Source organism: Elephantulus edwardii, unplaced genomic scaffold, assembly GCF_000299155.1.
Source record: "Elephantulus edwardii isolate Elephantulus edwardi_28Jun2011 unplaced genomic scaffold, EleEdw1.0 scaffold00023, whole genome shotgun sequence".
Lineage (NCBI taxonomy): Eukaryota > Metazoa > Chordata > Mammalia > Macroscelidea > Macroscelididae > Elephantulus > Elephantulus edwardii.
This window is the reverse complement of record NW_006399773.1, coordinates 11,551,700-11,575,065: the sequence shown is the minus strand read 5'-3', so window position 1 is coordinate 11,575,065 and position 23,366 is coordinate 11,551,700.

The following is a 23,366-nucleotide window of genomic DNA, read 5'->3' as shown; positions in this document are numbered from 1 at the left end:
TATGATCCACACAGTCAAATTCCTTTGCATAGTGATTGAAACACAAATAGACCTTCTTCTGGCACTCTTTTCTTTTTGCCAAGATCCACTTAGCATTGCTGATAATGTCTCTAGTGCAATGACCTCTTCTATCTGACCAGCTTGTATTTCAGGTAGTTCTTTGCTGATGTATGGTTCCAGTCATATGTTGTTGTTGTGTAACATCGAGTCAGAACTGACCCTCTAGCAGGTTTTCAAAGGTAGTTAATCACACAGGAGGAGACTTCTCATTTATTGTCATGTCAAAAGCTTGCCAGTAGACAGACAATAGTTTATTATCAAAAGCACACCTATATGTGTGCCTGATCTAGTCCATGGTCTTTGCAATTACTTGCTATGCTTCAGAAAGCTGTACAATGACTAAGGATGACAGAAAAAGAATCAATGCCTTTGAGCTATGGTTATGGAAGTAAGTCTGAACCATACCATGGACTGCCAAGAAAACTAGTAGATATGTCTTGAAGAGGGTGAAACCAAGTTTCTCCTTGGAGACTAGAATTTTGAAGCTCTGTCTCACATACTTTGGGCATGTGACCAAGAGAGATAAGTTCTTGGAAAAGGACATCATACTTGGAAATGTGGAGAGACAGGACAGGATGGAAGACCCCGGATGAGATGGATTGTGAGGGTAGGTGTGTCAGAGTCAGTGAGACTGGCTCAGGATAGGGCATGCTTTCAGAGCTGTTGGACATAGGTTCACTGTGAGTTGCAGGTGACTTGCCATCACCTAACAAGAAACAATAACAACAACAACCACCACCACCACAATTCCTTTTTATGAAAAGAAAAAAAAATGTAGAAACTCTTATGGATGGAATCATATCGTGCAAGAAGTATACAGTCTGAATTGTAGCGCCTATACACGTGGATTATCCTAACTCAGTCATCCATAATACATAGAAAAACTGTCCTACGTATTTTTCACAATTGTAAAAACTTATGAAAGCCAATTGGCCTCTTTCTTCTGTATAGTGTCTGATATATCGCAAGTTATGTTCTTTTGATTAGCAACTAACCTCTAATCTGTGGATTAAGCATTGTACTGTTAGTTGCACGGTCGGTTTTAGAATTCACCATTCACTGCATACAGAAAGATATGTTGTCTGCTTCTATAAAGATTTATAGACCTGGGCACTTTTACTCTCTCTTGTAGAATAACTATGCACTGAAGTTGACTTAATGACCATGAGGACACTCTATTGGCTTAGTGATAAACAGCTGCTCTAAGGAGAAAGATGAGCAATCTTCTCTCAGCAATTAACTGCCTCTAAAAAACAATTGAAGTTGGTTGATTCTGACTCAATAGTTCACAATAAATACAACTTTAGTTTTAATATTGTACATGTAGTCTTTACTGGGAATAAGGTATTCTCCATTAGGTTAATAAGATTTTATTAGTGTATGGTTTGTTTTAAATCAATTCCTCTTGAGATTCAAACCAAGTTGATTAGGATTTGACACAGAGGAAGGATACAGTTATGAGGAAGATAGAAGCTGGGTCATAAGACAGTAACAAAAAACTAAGGAAATCAAGCTGGAAAGAGAAGATTTTTCTCTGGAACCAACAGAAAGAAAAGCATTCACTGAGAAACTGAATAATGTATCTAGATGCTAATGAAAGGTCAACAGTTCAAACTCACCACCAGCTAAGTTACAGTCTCCTCCCAAAAAGATTTTCCATTTCAGAAATCCATTAAAGGATCACTCTGAAGTACACTTCACTTCATTGCAGCCCATATTTTAAAGATTCTGCTTTCATAATATTAGGCATATCAATAGCTGATAACCAAAATTGAGTGGTTCCAACCCATCAGCTCTACCACCACACGACTGTATCTATCTTTGTTTAGTGTTCATAGGGTTTGCAAAAGCCTTTTATTTAAAAAGTATATGGTGCACTCTGTTTCCTAGTCTATCTTAATCAAGGAGCTTTGGACATATTGCTAGAAGATGCTACTCCTTGGCAAGAAACATGATGTGGGAAGGTTGGAGGGTCAGCGAAGGAGAGGAAGACCCTCAATCAGGTGGAATGACACAGTGACTGCTATATGGTCTCCGTGTGTCAGGAAGTGTGAGTATGATGCAGGAAAGAACAGGGTTCAGACATTGTGTTCACAGGGTGACTATGACTTGGGCTCGACACAACAGCACCTAATAACAACAACAACATACTATCATCTTCTCAATAAGGAGGGGTGGAATTAAAAAAAAAGGATATTTTAAGGGATAGAATTGTTACCTGGTCTCTCTTACTGTCACAGATAATGCCTGAAGTATCCCCAGAAAAGGAAAGGAAATTATTATACTTGCACCAATGTCATAGTGTTTGTTTCTGGCAGTAGCTGGTTACACCAGGAAGTCAAAACCCCTCCCCAGTCAATAACACATGTCCTTAAATGAGACTGGGAGTCAATTAAAATAGTGCCCACTTGGGGATCTGGTCTCTCTTTCCTCTCCTATGCTGACAGCATGCCGTAAAGTTTGGGTTCACATCTGTCTTTACAAAGATCCTTCACCCCTTTTCTCCTTTTTCACTTTAACTCTTTTGTATGGCCTATTTGTATCTAGCTGTACCTCTGCCTTTTTTACCTTAATAAACCCTTTTCACTTGTATTGCTAAGTTGCCACTCTGTGTGTGTGTGTGTGAGAGAGAGAGAGAGAGAGAGAGCGAGAGAGCAAGAGAGCAAGAGAGAGTTCACTTAACTATGGGTATCTCAACTCATTGTCTCATGGGTAATAATAGCAAGTTGCAAAGAGATCATGACAACTCTGATTTTAGCAGGTTTCAAGGTGTTCTCCTGTTGCAAAGATTTAGAGCCTCAGAAACAAAATGTAGGGTCCCTATGAGTAGGAATTCTTGAAAGCAGTGGATGAGTTTCTTAAAACATAATAGCCTTTGCCAGGGATTACTCAGCATGTGAGACAGAGCTTCAAAATTCTAATTTTTCCTTCATAAATAGCTTAAAAAGAAATATTGATTAAATCTGCTTTTTAGTTAACAAAGTATCTATACCCATAACGATCAGCTGTTGATACAAAGACAATAAACTCATGAAGTAGATTGGTGTGGTTTCATGTAGCAGACAGTGTGATGTGGATGTTTGATTAATGTTAGATGGTTATACTAAGTGCCAATTTTTAGTTACATATTTTCTAAAACATGCCATTTTAACCCACATAACTTTCAAAACCCGTTTTTATGTTCTCTTAAAACAGATTAAAATAGAATAATAATAATAATAATAATAATAATAATAATAATCTGTGAAAGTTTATTTTTATTGTAAGAGAAAGATCAAAAGATGTTCAAGGGTTTAAGCATGGCAGAGATTGTGAGGATAGGGTTTTAAGCACTCATCCATGGTTACTATGAACCAGAGTCTATTTAATCATGTCTAAAAAGAACATACTCATTTAAAAATGTTGAAAAAAAGTAAAATGTTTATTGTAGACATGCACTTCTAGGAATTTTGAAGATACAAAGATATTTAAGACCACATTGTTTCATAAAGGATTACTTTATTAGAAATACTGTGTGTATACAGGTTTTGTGATTATTTTAAAAGAAGATAGATTATTATTTCTGTTTTATAACTGGGAAAACGGATGCTCATGAAGGATGGGAACTTATTTTAATATCACATCACTGGAATTGTCAGAGCTGAAATTAAAACTCTCGACTTTAAAGATTAATGCAATGCTCTTTCCTCACTCCCTACTGACTCCTTGAAGAACTACCTCTCTTGTCTTTGAGTTTATAATGGAGTGTGAGTGGTGTGTCTGGACTGCTAGTCATTTTATAATTCCTTGTATGTGGAATAGGCAGTGACAGATAAAGAAAATCAAAGAAATAAATGGACAGCTTTCTCAGGTTGGCATACTGCAATTTTTTTTAAAAAGTAATGTATATAATTTATACTTGTATGGATAACTTTAAGAAAGAAAGAAAATAAAAGAAAATAACACGCCTTTACAGCGTTAGCAATTTTTATTTCTCTCTTCTTCTCTTCCTCATATGCCATTTTACCTTGGAAAATCAATAAAAAAGGTTTTTCTTTTAAATCCATTTATGTTCAAATTCAACTCTGAATTCAACAAGTGCTTCAAAAAGACAAACTAACCTAGTTTTCTAGACCCCATGAATTTGCTCTGCTGGATATAGATGCCATTTTAAATTCTTGTATGTCCCAAAGCTTATTTCTGAACACAGTTTCTCTTTTTAATACAATCTCCATCTTTCTTCTCTTATCCTTGCTGGCATTTCATTTCAATCAGGGTTGGGACCTTGCCTTCAATCTTTTTGAATCAACTTTTGATGGATATAGGTGGTTTGTTAACAGCGGTGGCACCTATTAGAGCAGGGTGTCCATCAGTCTTTGATTTCCCCCCTACAGGTCATTGTTTATCTTATTCCTGTCTGTTTCAAAAACTTCAGTGAAATTTAAAATTATATTTAAAAGCCAATTTGCCATTTTGAGAAGTGATCTTTTTCTTTGTTGTTTTTAAGTTATAACCAAGGGCAGAACATTATATATTGTTGGAAGTTTTCTTGTTTTCTTAACAGGTAAGATTATGAGAGAAAAGAAGAACCTTCTAGTGTTTGAACTATAACTTGGAAATGTTTTAAGATTTTTGGAAATCATATGATTTTTTTATTTCAGTGATGAAACATGGATAATAAGTATTTTTTTACTGTTTCACAGACTAAGAATAATACAAAAAATGAAAGTGTTATTTCTACTATGGTAAAGATTAATTACAGCCTTTTCTTAGTGAATGCAAAGACTGTAATGGAAGTCTTTTTAATAACATAATTTTAATTCTTTATTTTTAGGATAAATAAAAATATTACAAATCTCAGAACTGGAGTAACAAATTTCAAAGCCATTTTGCTTGGAAAAATGGGAACAAGAGATAAAATCATAATAAAGGTTTACATAATCTGGATTCCCTGTATTTGCTCCTGTATTGGCAAGACGTAAAGGGTAAATTCTGGATTGAAAGGTCATAAACTGTAACATAACATAGGGGTCACAAATCTTTGCTTGCAAGCAATAACAAAAAACAGAGAGTAAAAAGATTAAGACCAGCAAAGGAAAGAAAAAATCATTGAAGATGGTGTAGGTAAATATACTTTTGTGAGTGTAAATGACAAAATTTACTGCGGTAGAGCAGATGGTACATTCTGAGTCACAATTTGAAGACTGCTCATGGGTGGGTGGATTCTGATGAATGTGAGAGATAAGCAAGTACAACTTGTTCATTAGCTAACATACAACCTGATTTTGCTATTTTTAAAATATAGCTGCTAAACATTGTATTCTAGAAAAATACTATCATACCCAACGTAGGGAACTGAATAAGTATAACATTAAAAAATAAATATCCAAAATAATATTTGTATCTACTATATTTATTTATTTTTTATTATTATCCTACCCTCTTAACAGATAGAGAGAGCAACCTTGGCCTAGTGGACAGAAAGTTATGCTGCCAAGCCGAAGGTGGGTGATTTTAATCTGCGGCCTTCAGGCTGGGTTCATATTGTTTTCCTGTCAAACTGTCTTCTAGGTGGTATAGCAGAGGTCTGTACATTTGCTGTACAGAGGTAAACTCGTGGTTGCTGTGATGCTGATCACTGTGACACTGATGTGCTAAAATGTGGTAATGGTTACCCATGGTGGACAGTGTTTGCTGTAGCTTCCTGACTAAAACAGGCCTAGAAGCAGGAGTGGCATCCACTTCCGAAATGGCTTGCCTCCAGAAACTCTATGTATGAACAGTGCTCAGGCCTTCCTTTTTTTTCTTTCTTTCTTCCCCCCTCCCCCATGATCTTTTTTAAAAAAATTAATTTCAATGAACATTTACAGAGATTTTGGATTTCCATTCATTCATTGTTGTACTTTTCTACCCGCCCCCGCCCCCAGTTATTCTCTTTGAAAAGTAAAAGAAAAATTCCTTCATTGGTATACAATCCCCCCCCACTTCCGCACACCCCTGCCCCACCCCCACACTGAGTACACTCTGAAACCTTCATTCCGGACTCTTATGATAATCATAACGCCCTAAAATCTATTGTTTCTAAAGTGTTATCTCTCTCATCAGTTTCAATGCAGTATACATAATTCATTCATATCATCTCACCCCAGTAAGACTAGCAAAATTTAACAGAACAGCAAGCAACAAGTGCGGGCGAGGTTGTAGAGAGACTGGAACCCTTATTCACTGTTGGTGGAAGAGTAAAATGGTGCAACCACTGTGGAAAGCAGTGTGGCGTTTTCCCAAAAAGTTGCAAATAGAGATACCATTTGACCCAGCAGTTCCACTACTGAAAATATACCCTAAAGACCATAACCACCAGCCAGGCAGATAATATGTACACCCATTTTTATCGAGGCTTTGTTCACAATAACAAGGAGTTGGAAAGAACTTAAGTGCCCATCCACAAATGAATGGGTAGAGAAGCTGTGGTATATTCACACAATGGAATACTATGCTGCATTGAAAAACAAGGAACTCATGCAATATTATTCAAAATTGGTAACCCTCCAGGACATTATGCTGAGTGAAATATCTCAGTCACAAAAGGACAAACACTGAATAGTGCTACTGCTATAGAATGGGACTGACATCAGGGTTAGGGTAAGAATGAGGCCTTTTGTACACCTAACAGCAACAATAACAACCCTCTTAATGGAAAAATAGGGAACTCTATTGGCTTACTAAGTGCTAAGGTGTGTGGTTTGAATCCAACAGTTGCTCTGTGAAAAATGTTATGGGCAATCTCTTCTCATGTGATTAATTGCCTCTGAAAATCCACTGCAGGCTTGGTTCTGGGTTGATTCTGACTTGACAGTACACAACAATAACCTTCATAATATCAGGATATTTGATAAGAAATGTGTATTTTCTAGATTAAAAGCTCCCCTGGAAGATTTTAACTGTTTAGCAAGAAATAATTGACCACAGGAAGAAATATTTGTCTTTATATATGTTATTTTAAAAACTTGATTGAAATCTACCTTGAAAAAAGGTAGTTTATGACAAAAATAATCATCCATAAGTAATAAATTATGCTGAATCAAATAATCAAAATATTAAGCATAAAAGAAATATTATTTAAAGTACCAGAGACAAATTTGGAATATATACAGACACATACACAAAACTTATTTATTATACTTTAGAGTTGAAAATGTAATAGAGGAATTTTTTAAAAAGCGGAAAGCTGTTCATAGAGACACACAGATACACCCTTACTTACTTATACACATTTTCATGACTATAATGGAAAAAAATGAATTTTTTAGAAGACTTTGTATCCTGTATAATAGATTTGATGACAAGTCATGGCAACCTATGTATGTGAGAGTAGAATTGTGCTCCATGGAGTGTTCAATGGCTGATATTTGATTTTTCAGAGGTAAAAGGTGAGAATTTGTTTTCTGAATCATTACTGGATGTACTTAAACATCTGACATTTAGGCTAGCAGCACATTAAAAAACTCCAAACTATAGCAATGAAGAATAATGGCTACTTTCTACACAGAACAGAGCAGGCTTCAGAGCTGTTGTACATAGGGTTGCTATGAGTTGCAAGTGACTCGACAGCATATAACAACAACACAAACATATGGGATAAAATTGAATAGAATTTTAATTCATCTAAATTTAATTTTTTAGGTTATAAAGAAATATGTAGGAAAAGACAATCAAATAAAATAGAAACCTCTATCAATGTGCTAGTCTTCTTTTCTAACAACAACAAAAATAAATAAAGCTGCAAAAAGATTTCCTTCTTAAAATTTTGCAATTCCCCATTTAACATGAATAAACATATATTAATCAAAATTGTAAAAAAAAATGTATGGTAAGGGTTACATGTCACATTTAGTACAAGTGTGCAAAATTTTTCAGTATTATAATAGTTCACGAGTTAGGAACATATAAAAACTCAGGAATATTAAAGATTATTTTCTAAATATTAGTAAGTAAATATAAGTTAAAATAGGAAATGCAAAATGATAGATAATAATAAAATTAACAATGAAATTATTCCATTCTGATTTTTCACTAGTTCAGTGAAACTCATTTTTTCAGATTTTGTAGGAAAGTATATTAATTTGTTACTAACTCTTCTGAATAGATACCACATAACACAACATTTTAAAATAGTTATAAATTATGAATTGTACTTTGTTTCTATACTTTTCTTAAAAATAATGCACCTTTTTGAAAATTCTTTATGAAAAGATCACTATTCTTACTGTTGTGATATGTTGTCCAGTCATCTATGATTTACAGCAACCCTATGTGTAAGTACTTCATGGTTCAAAATCAGGAAGCACGTACGCCAGGAATGCATCCTATCTCCGTATCTCCTCAATCTATAGGTGGAAGAGATAATCCAAGCGTTGGGCTCTATGAAGAGGAAGGAATGTGGCATTAGGATTGGAAGAAGACTCATCAATGACATGTGTTATGTAGATGACACAACTTAACTTTCAAAAAATGAGAAGGACCTGAGACATTTGCTACAGAAGACCAAGGATTGCAACCTTCAATATAGATTGACACGTAACATCAAGAATACAAAAATGCTCACTACTGAGCTAATTGGCAGCATCACAATAGACAGTGAAGAGTCTGAGATTGTTAACAGCTTTCACTTGGTTAGCTCCATTATAAACACTCTTGGTTCCATCAAAAGACAAATTGGAAAATCTGTTGTCAGGGGCCTCTCCAGAGCACTGAATAACAATGATGTCAAGGGAGAGACTAATGTGTGTGTGATCCAGGCCATAGTCTTTGCAATTACTTTCTATGCATCAGAGAGCTGGATAAAGACTAAGGACGATAGACGAAGAATCAATACCTGGGAGTTGTGCTGGAGAAGAGTACTGGATATATCACAGATTGCTAAGAGAACAAACAGGTTCATCCTGGAGAGGGTGAAAGCAGGCTACTCTTTGGAGGCAAGAATTTTGAAGTTCCATCTGACATACTTTAAGAATATTTCAAGGAGAGACCAATCCTTGGAAAGAGATATTATGCTTGGGAAGATGGAGGGACAACACAAGAAATGAAGACCCTGAATAAGATTGGCTGACTTAATGAGTGGGGTAATAGAGGTAGGTATGTCAGAGACAATGAAATTGGCTCAAGAAAAGTGCAACAATGAATGAATGGAAATCCAATGTCTCTGTAATCTTTCATTAAAATAAAATAAAAAAATACATTCTAACCACTCTTCCTCCCCCCCAAAAAAGAACAGGGTTCAGAGCTGTTGTCCATAAGATTGTTTTGAGTCAGAGTCAAATCGATGGCACAACATGTGTAAGAATGTTAAACTCTGCTTAATTCTTTGTTGTTCTTGTGTTCCACGTTGGAATTGACCCCCTAGTGGGTTTTCAAAGGCAATAAATCATATAAAAGGAGATTGGCCATCTTTCCCCTACAAAGCAGCTGATGAATTAAAACCACATATTGGCAATGTAATTCTTTTCTCCTAAGCCCCCAGAGCTTCCCACCTGATCTTTTGCCATCCTTAAAAATCTATGGGATTAAACCCACTGTAGTTGTCACTGTGTCAGTTCACCCCCCTCTATTCTACATAGCATGATACCTCCCCATTCTTCCTTCTAAGAAATATTCCTGGTAAACATTCTAGATACTCTTTTCCGAAAATTGTTTGTTTTGAATTTGCTATATACTATGAATAATTCTTTTAGCAGTTCTGTTGTATTATTTTTTTGCTAATACCATGGTCCAAATGCATTCATATTTTTTTTTGGTTTCTTATTCATTATCTAGAATTCACATACATATGAAATGATGAAAACTGCGATGGACTGGGTCAGGCAGACCTCAGTCTTTCAGCAGATATCCTTGCTCTTTAGCTCTACAAGGGGTCCCTGACAGCATACCTGTCCAATGCAAGATGTCATTTGGTTTCATGAATCTTCCTAATATGGACATTATTTGACTTTTCCTAACATGGACATTGAGTGTGGATCTAATAAAAGGAAATAATTTGCAACTTCAATCTTTTCCTCATTTATTGTGATACTTCCCATAGTAATAATAATGAGTTCTGTTTTCTTGATGTTGAGGCATAATTCATACTTAAAACTGTAATCTTTGATCTTTTCCCATAAGTATTTAAGTCTTCTTCACTTACTATCATCTGCAAAACATAATATGTTGATGAGTCTTCCTTCAAGGAATTAGTCATTGGTTGTATAAAATTCTATCATGTAATCAGTACTCATTTATATGACTGAGACCATAGTTTCAGACTACTAATTCTTATTTTCTCCCCAAATTTGTGTTCTAATCACCAATTATTACTAATGTGTCTTGATTACATAATTGATTAATTTTAGACTTCATAACTTGGTAGAAATTCCCAACTTCTTCATCTTTTCTTTTTTTTTGTAAATTTGAATGAATAATATTACCAAATCTTCCTTTCATGAGTAAATATTCTATCAATGAAAGCATTGCATTTCAGGATAGATGTTGAAATGTATTTTTTAATGATGAATGAAACACTATTATTTTAAAATTTGCTATTGAAGTTAACTATATTAAAAATCATCAGAAATAACAAATACCTTTCAATTTCAGTTTACTAGTTCCTGTGAAAGAGAGCTTTAGTTTTGTACTCTGTAGAGATTGTACTGCTAAATCAACATCTGAGCTTTATGGGAGGTCAAATCTGCCAGTTGCTTCTTGGGAGAAAGATGGTCACTCTTCTGTGTGACTTACATCCTCATAAACTCAATAAATATTCAACTATGAGTCAGTTGTGACCCTGTGGCAATGAATAGAGTAAAATGTCTATGATACTGGGTTTTATTGTACTATATTTCAGTTTTTACAAACACCAATTTAAACAAATTTAATCTCCATACATTTTGTGTTTTGATTATTAATGTATCTGTAACTGTTCCTCATCATTTCAAGTAATGCAATATCAGGAAATGAAGGTCCCTCATTGACTGAAAGCCTTACTCCATCTACGTGATTAAAACAGACTATTTTTAGAAGACAGCTTTTCCCCCAAGCACATTTTCTTTTCTTTTTTTTTTATTTTTTTTTCCAAGCACATTTTCTATTTCTATCCTAAAGTGCTCATATTCAATCTCCATATCAGACAATTTTCAATGGTTATTCATGTTCTTGTTTCAATGTCCCCTTATGTCAGAAATTGATGGCATGATCTACTTTTTTGTCTACTTTAAGCTAGAAGCACTGCCTATGTGTGTAGGGAGTTGTGCTTTAATCCAAAGATGGGTGGTTTGAATCTACCATTTGGTCTTGTGGAGTTTATCTTTCAATATGACTTTCCTATCCATTTAAATCTGACCTAATCATGTGGATGGGCAGGGCTATATGAATAGGACGTGTTAGCCTATCCACAAGGGGCTTAGTCATTCTCAGTAATGCACAAGGAAAGTGGCTAGTCCTGCCAGTAAACTGAAAATCTCTAGTCACAGGAGTAGATCTTCCTAGCCCTGGGGGGAAAAAAATGAGAGTGTAGGACACTCTATTGGAGAGTAGCAACAGTCATGACAAAACTAAAGAAGTGGCAGGAGATGGAACTTTGGGCTGCTACATCATTAGAATTAGAGCTAAGAGCTTTCGTTCAAGTTTTTTGGACAACTTTAGATAGGAAGCCATAGTCTGGAGGACTGAGAATTTTGTAACACTGGCCAAGACTAGGAGGATGGGAGTTGTGAGGAGCTAATATTGGTAAGACTGAGAAGTTTACAACACTAGTCTAAAGCCAAGAGGTTCAAGGCTGAGGTGTCTTGTGAGTATATTTTGAGAGCCATCCTGATTGTATTCTGCTATTAACCTGGGTTACAACCTTTTGACTTCCCTAACATGGTTGTGTGTGGTCTGTGAGCTATTGCATTGGATTTTGGACCCAGAAAAGCAATAAGATTGAAAATTTAGATGAGTAGAAAGACGTATGAGAGCATAGGGGACATCTCTGTCCTCATGAGCAGTCACTGAGTGTTGGTTTTGTTTTCTTTTATACATTAATGGGGCATCCACTTCTGAAATAGCTTGCCTCCAAAATAGCTCACCTCTGGAAACTCTATGAATTTGGAGAAACGATAAAAATTATACAAGTGTTCAAGTCTTTTGTTCATAGGGTCGCCAAAGAGTTGCCTATGACTCAATGACACTTAACAACCCACCAATAACATAGAGGGAGATCTGTAGGCCTGGTGGATAGAAAGTTATGCTACCATGTCAAAGGTGAGTGATTTTAATCTGCGGACCTCAGATCTAGTTTTAATTGGTTTCGGTCAAAGATTCTTCTAAGTTGTGTAGCAGTGGTCTGTCCATTTGCTGTACAGAGGTAACTCATGGTTGCTGTGATGCTAAACACTGTGACACTAATGTGTCAAATGTGCTAATGGTTACCCATGGTGGACAGTGTTTTGTGGAGCTCCCGAATTAAAACAAGCTTGGAAGCAGGAGTGGCATCCACTCTGATATAGTTTGCCTCTGGAAATTCTATGAACTTGGAGAAATGATAAAAGTTATAAAAGTGTTCAGATCTTTTGTTCATAGGTCGCTATGAGTTGTCAATTACTCGACAGCACTTAACAACAACAACAACAACAACTTTTAGTGAGAATAGTTAGTCTTTAGAAAAATTGATAAAGATCAGACATGACCATCATAATATAGTCCTTGCTCTTTTTGCAGCTCTGCAGGAAAATTAGGAATAATGCCTTCCAAAGATTAACAGCCTTAAAAATCAGCTGGAGAGATACTTATGAGTCACAAAAGACTGATTATTTAACTATTATATTGTAAAAATTAGTTAACCATGTAAACTTGACCATAAAACACTCCTACCCCTGTCTTTTACTATGTGATTAAATATTTTATAATAATTTAAAAGTATAACTTTAAACTAGAATCAATTTAATAAGGCCAAAGAGACTATTAGAGACTATTTGTATATTTTTGCATATAAAACCAATTCTTTAACTTAGTTGATTGACATCATGAACGGATTCTATCAGATGAAGAAATTTTACAGAAATGTAATTAAAACACAGAAGTGTTTCCTTACAGTTTGAATTTCCTATTCTAAATAGAAGAGTAGATTGTTTTTTGTTGGGTTTTGGGGTGTTTTTTTGTTTTTACTTTAAACAAAGTAAATCCAGTTTCAGTTTGTGGAAGATAGGTCGATGTTGAGCTAAGGCTGTTCAGGTCCAGTGTAGTGTCAAGAATATCCTTAGGGCTGGCTTCTCTACTGTTAAGTCTTAAGATCCTTGTTATAAAATATATAAAAGCCTATTGTTGTTGTTAAGTGCTGTTGAGCTGTATATGACTCATAGCAACCCTACGAATTAAAGACCTGAGTACTTGTATAACTTTCATCGTTTCTCCAAGTTCATGGAATTTCCAGAGGCAAGCTATTTTAGAAGTGGATGTCACCCTGCTTCTAAGCTTGTTTCAGTCGGGTAGCTCCACCAAACACTGCCCATTGTGGGTAACCATTTTCACATTTGACACATCAGTGTCACAGTGTTCAGCTTCACATCAACCATGAGTTACCTCTGTACAACAAATGGACAGACCAGTGCTATACCACTTAGAAGAATGTTTGACCAAAAACAATGAAAATCAGGCCTGAGGGTTGTAAATTATACAAAATCTTTAATCATTCAAATTTCCTGGAAGTAAGAAATATGCTGGTGGTTTGTATTGCATGTCCATATGGATGCTGAAATCACTCTGTTGTAATCTTTTGGCCTTTCACAGAAAGAGATACACTAGTGTCCTGTGGATGTTTTGCATATTAATAGTATTTATTTTTTATTTTTAAAGAAGAAAAGAGTGAGAGAAAAAAGTGGGCCACAACCAGAAGGCTAAGCTCATCTCAATAGTATAAAGGTGAGAATGGACACATTATTTATTTTTATTGATTTCATTTTAAAGGTAGATTTAGGTTTAGAGAAAAATTATGTAGCCCCAAATGACAAATTTCTCATTTCTCCCTTTCTTTTTCTGTTATCCTATTAAAACTTCTTTATCTGGGCTACCTTTGTTAATTAAAACAGATAAACTATTATTAAAATGGATTTTTAGGTCGACCTATAGTATCTATTTATAAAGTTTTATGTGTTTTAACTAATTTATAATATCTTACATCTACAAAAATCAGCTCACTTCTCTATGTAACCCAGTGTTCCATCTCATTTCTTGTCCTTCCTCCTGATCTAGCAACCATTGATCTTTTCTTGTCTCTTTATTTTTACTTTTTTCAGAATGTTTTATCATTGTAATCATACACTAGGTAGATTTTTCCAAAATTACTTCTCTCACATAGCAATAGATGCATAATTTTCCTCTATGTTTTCTTTTGCTCTGTTGAGCCATTTCTTTTTATCGATGAATAACACACTATTCTATATCTATATCATGGTTTGTTTATCCATTCACATATTGGAAAACATCTTAGTTGTGTCCAAGTTTAGGTAATTATGAATAAAGCTGCTGTAAACATTTATGCTCAAGTTTTTATATGAGCATATGTTTTCATCTCTTTTGTGTAAATACCTTGGAGAGTGATTATTGGAACAAATACTAAGTCTTGTTTAAGCTCTGTAAAAAAATGCCAAACTGCCTTTCTAAGTGACAGTATTTTAATTTTCCACCAGCAGTGAATAAATATTGCTGTTGCTCCACCCTGTTCTCAGTATTTACTTGGTTGGTATGTATGATATTTAAACTATTGTATAATATCTTGTCAAGATACAGCCTTGTCAAAGACTATAATCTTCAATAGGTATTACTTCTCAATATCAAGAAGAAGAAATGCTCACCACTGGGCCAATCAGCATTACCAGAAAAGATGAAAATATTGAAGTTGTTAATGCTTTAATCTTTTTTAGAAAAACAATCAATACTCTTGGCACCAGTAATCAAGAAATCAAAAGACATACTACATTTAGTAAATCTATTTGGCTCTATGAGGGGAAATGTGGGGTCAAGATTGATGGAAGATCAATCAACAATCTGTATTATGCAGATGACACAACCCTGCTTGCTGAAACTGAGGATTACCTGAAGCACATGCTGCAGAGGGTCAAGGACTGTAGCCTCCAATATGGATTGAGGCTCAATGTCAAGAAGACAAAGATTCTCACCACTCGGCCAATTGGAAACATCAGGATGGATGGTGAAGAGATTGTTCACAGCTTTATTTTGCTTGGCTCCACAGTCAACACTCTTGGCACCAGTAGCCAAGAAATTAAAAGACGTATTGCCATGGGAAAGTCTGCTGTTAGGGAGCTCTCCAAAGTACTGAAGAGTAATGGTGTCTCTCTGGAGACTAAGGTGTGTCTGATACAGGTCATGGTCTTTGCTATCACTTGTTATGCATCAGAGAGTTGGACAATGACTAAGGAGAATAGAAGGAGAATCGATGCCTTTGAGCTGTGGTGCTAGAGAAGGGTATTGAAGGTACCATGGACTGCTAGTAAAACAAACAGATACATCCTGGAAAGGGTCAAATTGGAGGCTCTTTGGAAGGAAGGATTCTGAGGCTTTGTCTAACGTACTTTGAACATGTTGAAAGGAGAGACCGGTCCTTGGAGAAGGACATCATGCTTGGGAGGGTGGAGGGACAGCACAGGAGGGGAAGTCCCTCTATGAGGTGGATTGATTAAGTGACTGGGGTAATCGGGATGACAATGTCAGAGACAGTGCGATTGGCACAGGACAGAGCAGTTTATGGCTGTTGTACATGGGTTGCTGTGAGTCACAAACAAATCGACAGCACATAACAACAACAACAACAACAATGTGAAAGACAAGGTGTTAAGGAGCAATGATGTTGGGTCAAAATCTAAGGTGCATCTGCTTCAATACATGGTCTTTTTAATTATTTGTTATGCATCTGAAAATTGGACAATGAATAAAGATAACAATAGAAGAAACAATGCCCTTGAGTTGTGATATTTGAGACAAATAAAGATTATGCCATGAAGTGCCAAGAAAGCAAAAAAATATGTTTTGGAGAAAGTAATTCAGGGTGCTTTTTGAAAAAAGGTGTTTCTTTTCACATATTTAGGTTATATTTTTAGAGGGGACTGCTCCTTGGAGAAGGACATCATGGTTAGAAAAGTAGAGTATCAGCAAAAACGAGAAAGATGCTGAAATGAGTTGGATTGACACAGTGACCATAACAATGGACCCAACTATATCAGAAAAAATGAGGATGGAACAGCAAATTACAAAGTTCAAATTCATTGTTCATGGAGTCACTATGAGTCAGTTGACTTGGCAGGACCGAACAAGAACAGCAACGATAATAGATGTGATTCAGTGAAATACAGATGTGCTTCAGCTGTGATGTTGTTATTATTGTTATTTGTATTGCTGGTGCCTTTTCAATTGTTCCAGTAACATTTGTGAGAAGATTATCCTTTTTTCACTGAGTTACCGATGCTTTTACTTTTGTGGGAGAAGGGACAGCTATTTAAGATCAAGTTGTCTGGTGTCCTAGTGGTAAGGAGGTACGTGGTAGTCTGAAGACACATTTTTCAAAGATATGAGGTAGTGTGTGAAATAAAAGTGGAAAATCTCCTGCCATGTGATTTAAAGCTTTTGAAAACCTGCTGGAGAGACAGCTATGAGTCAATTCTTACTCAAAAGCATGTAACAATAAGATGTTGTTTCTGTTGTTGGTTGCCTTTGAGTTGAGCACGACTCATAGTAGCCCTATGAACAAAAGTCCTGTAGCCCCTCTACGACTATTGACATTTATTAAAGTCCATAGAGTCTCCAGAGGCATGTTATTTAGGACAATAGACGCCACTTATTCCAAAACAAGGTAAGAAAATATAATTTGGTTGGTTAATTCTTAGATTTTCTATTCTGTTTCACTGATTTACTGACGAGTGTCTTCCTTTGCTAATCTTATACTGTCTTGATCTATTGTAGATTTGAGCAATTTTAGTCTTCTAAATTTTGTAAATATTGTGGGGACTTTTGTCTTTCTGTATACATTTTAGAATCAAGTTGTTAAAATTCACAAATTAAATTGCTGGACACTGGTTGGATTTTTGTTGTCGACTACAGTTTAATGTACATTTTAGCATCATTAGCATGACTAATATTAAAAAGCAAGCATCAGATTTTTAATAAATATAGTATTTGCATAATGCTTAAAAAGATGAATATACAAAGTACTTAAATTCTTCTAGAAATAAGCAATACGCACACACACAATGCTCAAAGGCTGTTAATTTTATAAACCAAAAATAATAAATTTCCCTGAAGTAAGATACAAGCCATTAATTGTCCTAAGTGAATTGACAACAAGAAATTACTTGTAGCAGAATCTAAATTTTTCCATATTCTGTTATTACTGTGCATTATCTAGAACTAACATCATGAGTCACATTCATCACTGTAAATCTAAGCATCCAGTGACCAATTTTCCCACAACAAAAAGAAAAAGGAACATGATTAATTAGAAAATGGCCTGCAAAGGCAGGCAGTTCGAATACCCCAGATGCTCTGTTGGAGAAGGATGGGCAATCTTCTGATTACCACATCTGAAAACCCACTCAAGGGTCAACTATCAGTAGGTTTCAGCTTGCCAGTGCACAACAACAACAACGACAGCAAAGGGTGAGATATTTACACATATATTTAAAGGGTCATCGCAAGTTTATAAGCACGAGCCACTTGATCATTTATTCAGTTTGTAGTCTTTAAATTGACAAATATTTTCTCATTCAATAATCTCTAGATCTGATTCCTTAATATTTGTAACCCAGGAAGTTCACAGAAGAAATAAAAAGAGTCAAGAAGATCATGATGATAATGAAACCTTAAAACAATATGAGTAAAAGTTAATAACAATAATAAACTTTTTTGCATCATTATATATTTTTCTATTTCTCTATATATTTGTTATACAGATGAAACAAACTTGCTTGCAGAAAGTGAGGAGGATTTGAAACACTTGCTGCCAAATATAAAAGATTACAGGCTTTTTAATATGAACTGCATTCAATATTGTTGTTGTTATGTGCCATTGAGTCACCTGCGACTCATAGTGACCCTATGTACCACAGCTCTGAACCCTTCTCTACCCTGTGTCATTCTTATTGTTTCTGACACACCTATATCCATTACTCCAGTCACTGAATCAATTCATCTCATCGAGAGTCTTCCTATCTTGCACTGTCCCTCCACATGCCCAAGCATGACATCATTCTCCAAGGACTGGTGCTTCCTTGAAACATGTCCAAAGTAGGTCAGACGAAGCTTTAGGATACTTGTCTTCAAGGAGCAGCCTGGTCTCACTCTCTCTAGGACAAACCTGTTTGTTCTCCTAGCAGTCAATGGTATATTAAATAATATTCTCCAGACTGGAAAAGATCTATATTTGTTCCCGTTCCAAAGAAAGGTGACTCAACAGAGTGCACTCAATATTAACAAAACAAAACAAAAATCCTTACCGCTGGACCAGAAGGCAAGATCATAATATATGGAGAAACTATTAAAGTTGTCTAATTTTTTTAAATTTGGGTTTGCAAGCAATACTCACAACAACAATTGTAACAGCAATAAAAAAAATCAGAAAATGTGTTGCATTGAAAATAATTATTGTCAAGGAACTCACTATAGTGCTAAAAAGCAATAACATCAGCTTAAAACTAAGGTATGTCACAACTAAGGCATGCTGTTTTCAATTATTTTCTTTATATCAAAAATTTGGGAAAAGAATTAGGATGACAGAAGACTAGTTGATATCTTTGAGTTGTAGTTTTGTTACAGAATGCTGACTATTTCAAAAACTGCCAAAAGAACAAATAGGTCTATTTTGGAGTACGTCCTATAAGAGTGTTTCTTAAGTGTCAAAAATGTTAAAACTTCACCTCACGTATTTCGAACATGTTGTCAGGAGGTGCTAGTCGTTGTAAACAGTGATCATGCTGAGAAAAATACAGGGCCAGAGAGAAGAGGAAGACCCTCAAGAAGTAGATTATTGGATTGACACAGTGACTATAACAATGGTCTGGAGCATGTCAGAGATCATGAAGATAATGCAGGATAGGAAAATGTTCATTTCCCCCCCTGCCCCTCCCAGTGGCTGTAGTCAGCTTACTGGCATGGTCAACTTAATGTCACCTAAAAACAATAACAACATATACTTGATTGTTTTGGGGGGGAATTGGAAAAGATGCACTCAAAGAAAGCTTACTGATTTATAATTTCTATAGAGTCCCAGAGGCAATATATTCATGTTTCTCAGTATTTAATCAGACACCATTTTTCCTCTATCTATTTTTATTACTATAATCTGTAAAAATATTTAGGATTTGACAAAAATGTTCATGTAAAAAGATATTATAATGGTATAATTATAAATATTCTCTATTTCTTCGAATATTTGGAAGAAAGCAAATGTTCATAACCATATTGCTATTTTGATAGGTACTATCAAACTGAGTTCAACTCATAGCAACTCTAAGAACAACACATCAGAATCTTGTCTAATCCTGTGACATCCTTATTATTCCCAACACACTTGAGTCTATTGTTGAAGTTACTGTATCAGTGTATCTCATTGAGTATCTTCTTATATATCGCTGAGCCTCTCTATTTCCAAGCATGATGTCCCTCTCCAAGGACTAGCCTTTACTATGCTAAATTATGAGACGTGAAGCTTCATCTTTGTTGCCTTTAAGGATCACTCTTGTTTCACTTTCTCTGTAACATGATTGTTTGCCCTTTTAACAACCTACAGGACATACAGTACTTTTCCCCATCATTACAACCAAAAAGGTCTTGGTTTTTCTTTTGTCATCCTTATTCATTATCTAGCTCTCAGACACATACATAGTAGGTGATTACAAAGCCCAACGCTTGAACCAGGGGCATCTTAGTCTTTAAATTGTCATCATGATTCTTCAGGATTTTTGAAAAGCCTCTGACAGCAGACTTTCCCAATTCTATCCATCTCCTGATACCCCCTAATTGCTAGGACCAAGGGTGATGATTGTGGATCAAGAAAGGTTAAATTATTGACAATGTTATTCTTTTTTCCATCTATCATGATGCTATTTGTTGAGTTATGAGGATTGTTAGTGCTGTTGTTGTATATCATTAAGTTAAGAAGAGAAACAAGGCCAGAGGTATCTCATTCTCTGATTTCAAATCCTACTATACTGCTGTGGTGGTCAAGACAGCATGGTACTTGTACAATGACAGACACACAGATCAATGGAATAGAATTGAGAATCCAGAAATCAGCCCATCTACCCACAGTCAACTAATATTTGAGAAGGAGACAAAATCAGTCAAGTGGTGAAATGACAGCTGTTTTAACAAATGATTCTGGCAAAATTGAAGAACTATGTGCACAAAACTCAAGCAAGATCTACCTCACTCCATATACAAAACAAATTCAAAGTGGATTATGGCCCCATGACTATAACCAAGGACTATAAACTTCATTAAAGAAAGGCTTGGAAGAACTCTAGAAGTCCTAATCCACAACATAAACAGTCTTCCAACCATCCTGAAAAAGCTACAACCAGGAGAGGATAAAATATATGAATGGGACCTTCTAAGAATCAAATCCCTATGCACATTCTAAAACTTCTCCCACAGGGTAAAAAGGGAAACCACAGATTGGGAAAATACTTGCTAGTGACATGTAAGATAAGGGACTTATATCTAAAGTTTATAAAATACTCAAGCACCACAACAAGATAAATGTACACAACCCAATTGAAAAACGGGCACAGGATAGGAACAGACACTTCACCAAAGAATAAATGTTCAAAATCCCTAGCTCTAAGAGAGATACAAATCAAAACAACTATGAGATATTATCTCACTCCAGTAAGAATAGTAAAATTTAACAGAAAAGCAAACATCAAATGGTGGGAGAGTTGCAGAGAATCTGGAACCCTTATTCACTGTTGGTGAGATTGTACAATGGTGCAACCACTAATGAAGTCTGTAAGGCACTTGAGTTTTTCTTTTTCTTTTCAAGGAGAAGAGTGAATTGGGGGTAGTGGGTGGGCAGGGAAAAATTGTAACAATGAATGACTATAAACTCTAAGTCTCTGTAAACTTTCATTTTAATTAAAAAAAAAAAGAAAGTTGCAGATAGAAATACCATTTGACCCAGCAATTCCTCTACTGGGAAGGTACCCTAAAGAAACCGTAACTGCCACCCAAGCAAATATATGCACACATATATTTATTTTGGCTTTGTTCATAATAGCGAAGAGTTGGAAACCACCCAAGTTCCCATCAACAAATGAATGGAATACTACACTGCATTGTAAAAAAAGGAACTCATGAATTATTATACACAATGGGTGACCCTGGAAGACATTATGCTTGGAGAAATATCTCAGTCACAAAAAGACAAATACTGCCTAATGCCTCTCTTATAAAAGAGGGCTGATATTGGGATTGGGGGGAGTCTGAGGAAGGGTATAAATAATGTATGCTGTTTTGAAATGGATGTGGGAGAGAACTGTTTGAAAGGGATGTATGATTCGGTATTGTTATAATGACAGGAATCCATAATGAAGGCAGCATAGTGGAGTGGACTTGGGGGGAGGGATTGTATAATAATGAAAAATAATTTCTTTTACTTTTCAAAGAGAAGAGCTAATGGGGGGGGTCAGGCAGGGAGAAAATGCAACAATGAATGAATGGAAATCCAAAGTCTCTGTAAACTTTCATTAAAATTTCTTTTTAAAAATAGAAAGAAACCAGAAAAAATATAAACAAACAGACCCATTGCTGACCTTCCAATGGGTTTTCTGAGGCAGTTAATCACACGGGAAGAGATTGCTCATCTCTCGTCTGTGGAGAAACTGGTGGATTAAAACCTTGTGCCATTGAGATTGCAGCATAGTTTCTTACCACTTGGCCACCAGAGTGCCCTAGTGAGGATTAAGAATCTGCAAAAATTAATATAGATTGGTTAAATAAATTGTAAGGGTAATATAACTGTACTGTTGTTAGGTGTTGTTGAGGTTAGTACAATTCATAGTGACCCCATGAACAACATACTTGAACCTTTTCCTATCCTGCACAATACTTACAATCTTTGACACACTTGAACCATTGCCACAGTCACAGTACCAATGCAGTTGTTCAGGTGTCTTTCTCTCTTCTGCCATCCCTCCCTTCGCATTCCCAAGTATGATGTATCTCTCCAATGAATATATTATCCTAGCAACATGCCCAAATAGGTGAGACAAATTTACTTATCTTTGCCTCCAAAGAGCACTCTGGTTGCTCCTTCTCCAAGAGATGTGCTTTTTGTAGTCACTTGGATATTCAGTATTCTCCAATAACGCGGTTCAAAGTCCTCAATTTTCTCCTGTCATCCTTATTCATGTTCCAGCTCTCAGCAGTATAGCAAGTGATTGGAATGATCATGGCCTGGCTAAGAAACGCTTTAGTCCTCAAGCTAATATCATTGTTCCTCAATAACTTAGAGAGGTCCCTAACTGCAGACATCCTGAGTGCAATTGTTGTTGTTATTGTTAGGTACCATTTAGCTGAGTATGACTCATAGTGACATTATGAACAAAAGATGTGAAACCTGTTCTATCCTGTGCTGTCCTCATACTTCCTGACACACAAGAGCCCATTGCACCAGTCAGCACATTAAGTTCACCTGGAGAAGGCCTTCCTCTTTTATGCCAATCTTCCACCCTTCCTCACATCATGTCCTTCTTCAAGGAATAGCTTCTCCTAATAACATGTCCAATATATGTGAAACAAAGCCTCATTATTCTTGCTGCCAAAAAGCACCCTGGCTGCACCCTTCCCAAGACCTATTTGTTTGTTCTCTTGGCCATCCATGGGAAGTTCAATGGTCTTTTCCAATGCCACGTTTCAAGGTATCAATTCTTTTTCTGTTATCTTTATTCATTTTCTTTTTTTTTTTAATGACATTTATTCAGTGTCATGATCAGACTATTACATTTAGCAATCAACAGCATGGGTGCAAAAAAAAAAAAAAAGAAAAACGAAAAAAAAAAATCTACATTTAAAACCCTTGTTTTTGGAATGCTTTACACTTTCCACAGAACAGAAACTAAAATGACCTGTTATACAGTTAGTCACAAATACAGTCCTCGAGTTTTTTGCCCATACACATGAGTATTGTCTAAAACATGTCTTCTTTGTAGCAGCTAGGCCCTGCCACCACTGTGCTTGGCTGAGTTCACAAATCTGTTGTAACCTGTAGCTTCCCTGTCACTTCTCTGGCTCTCCTCTCCTGCTAAGCTTTG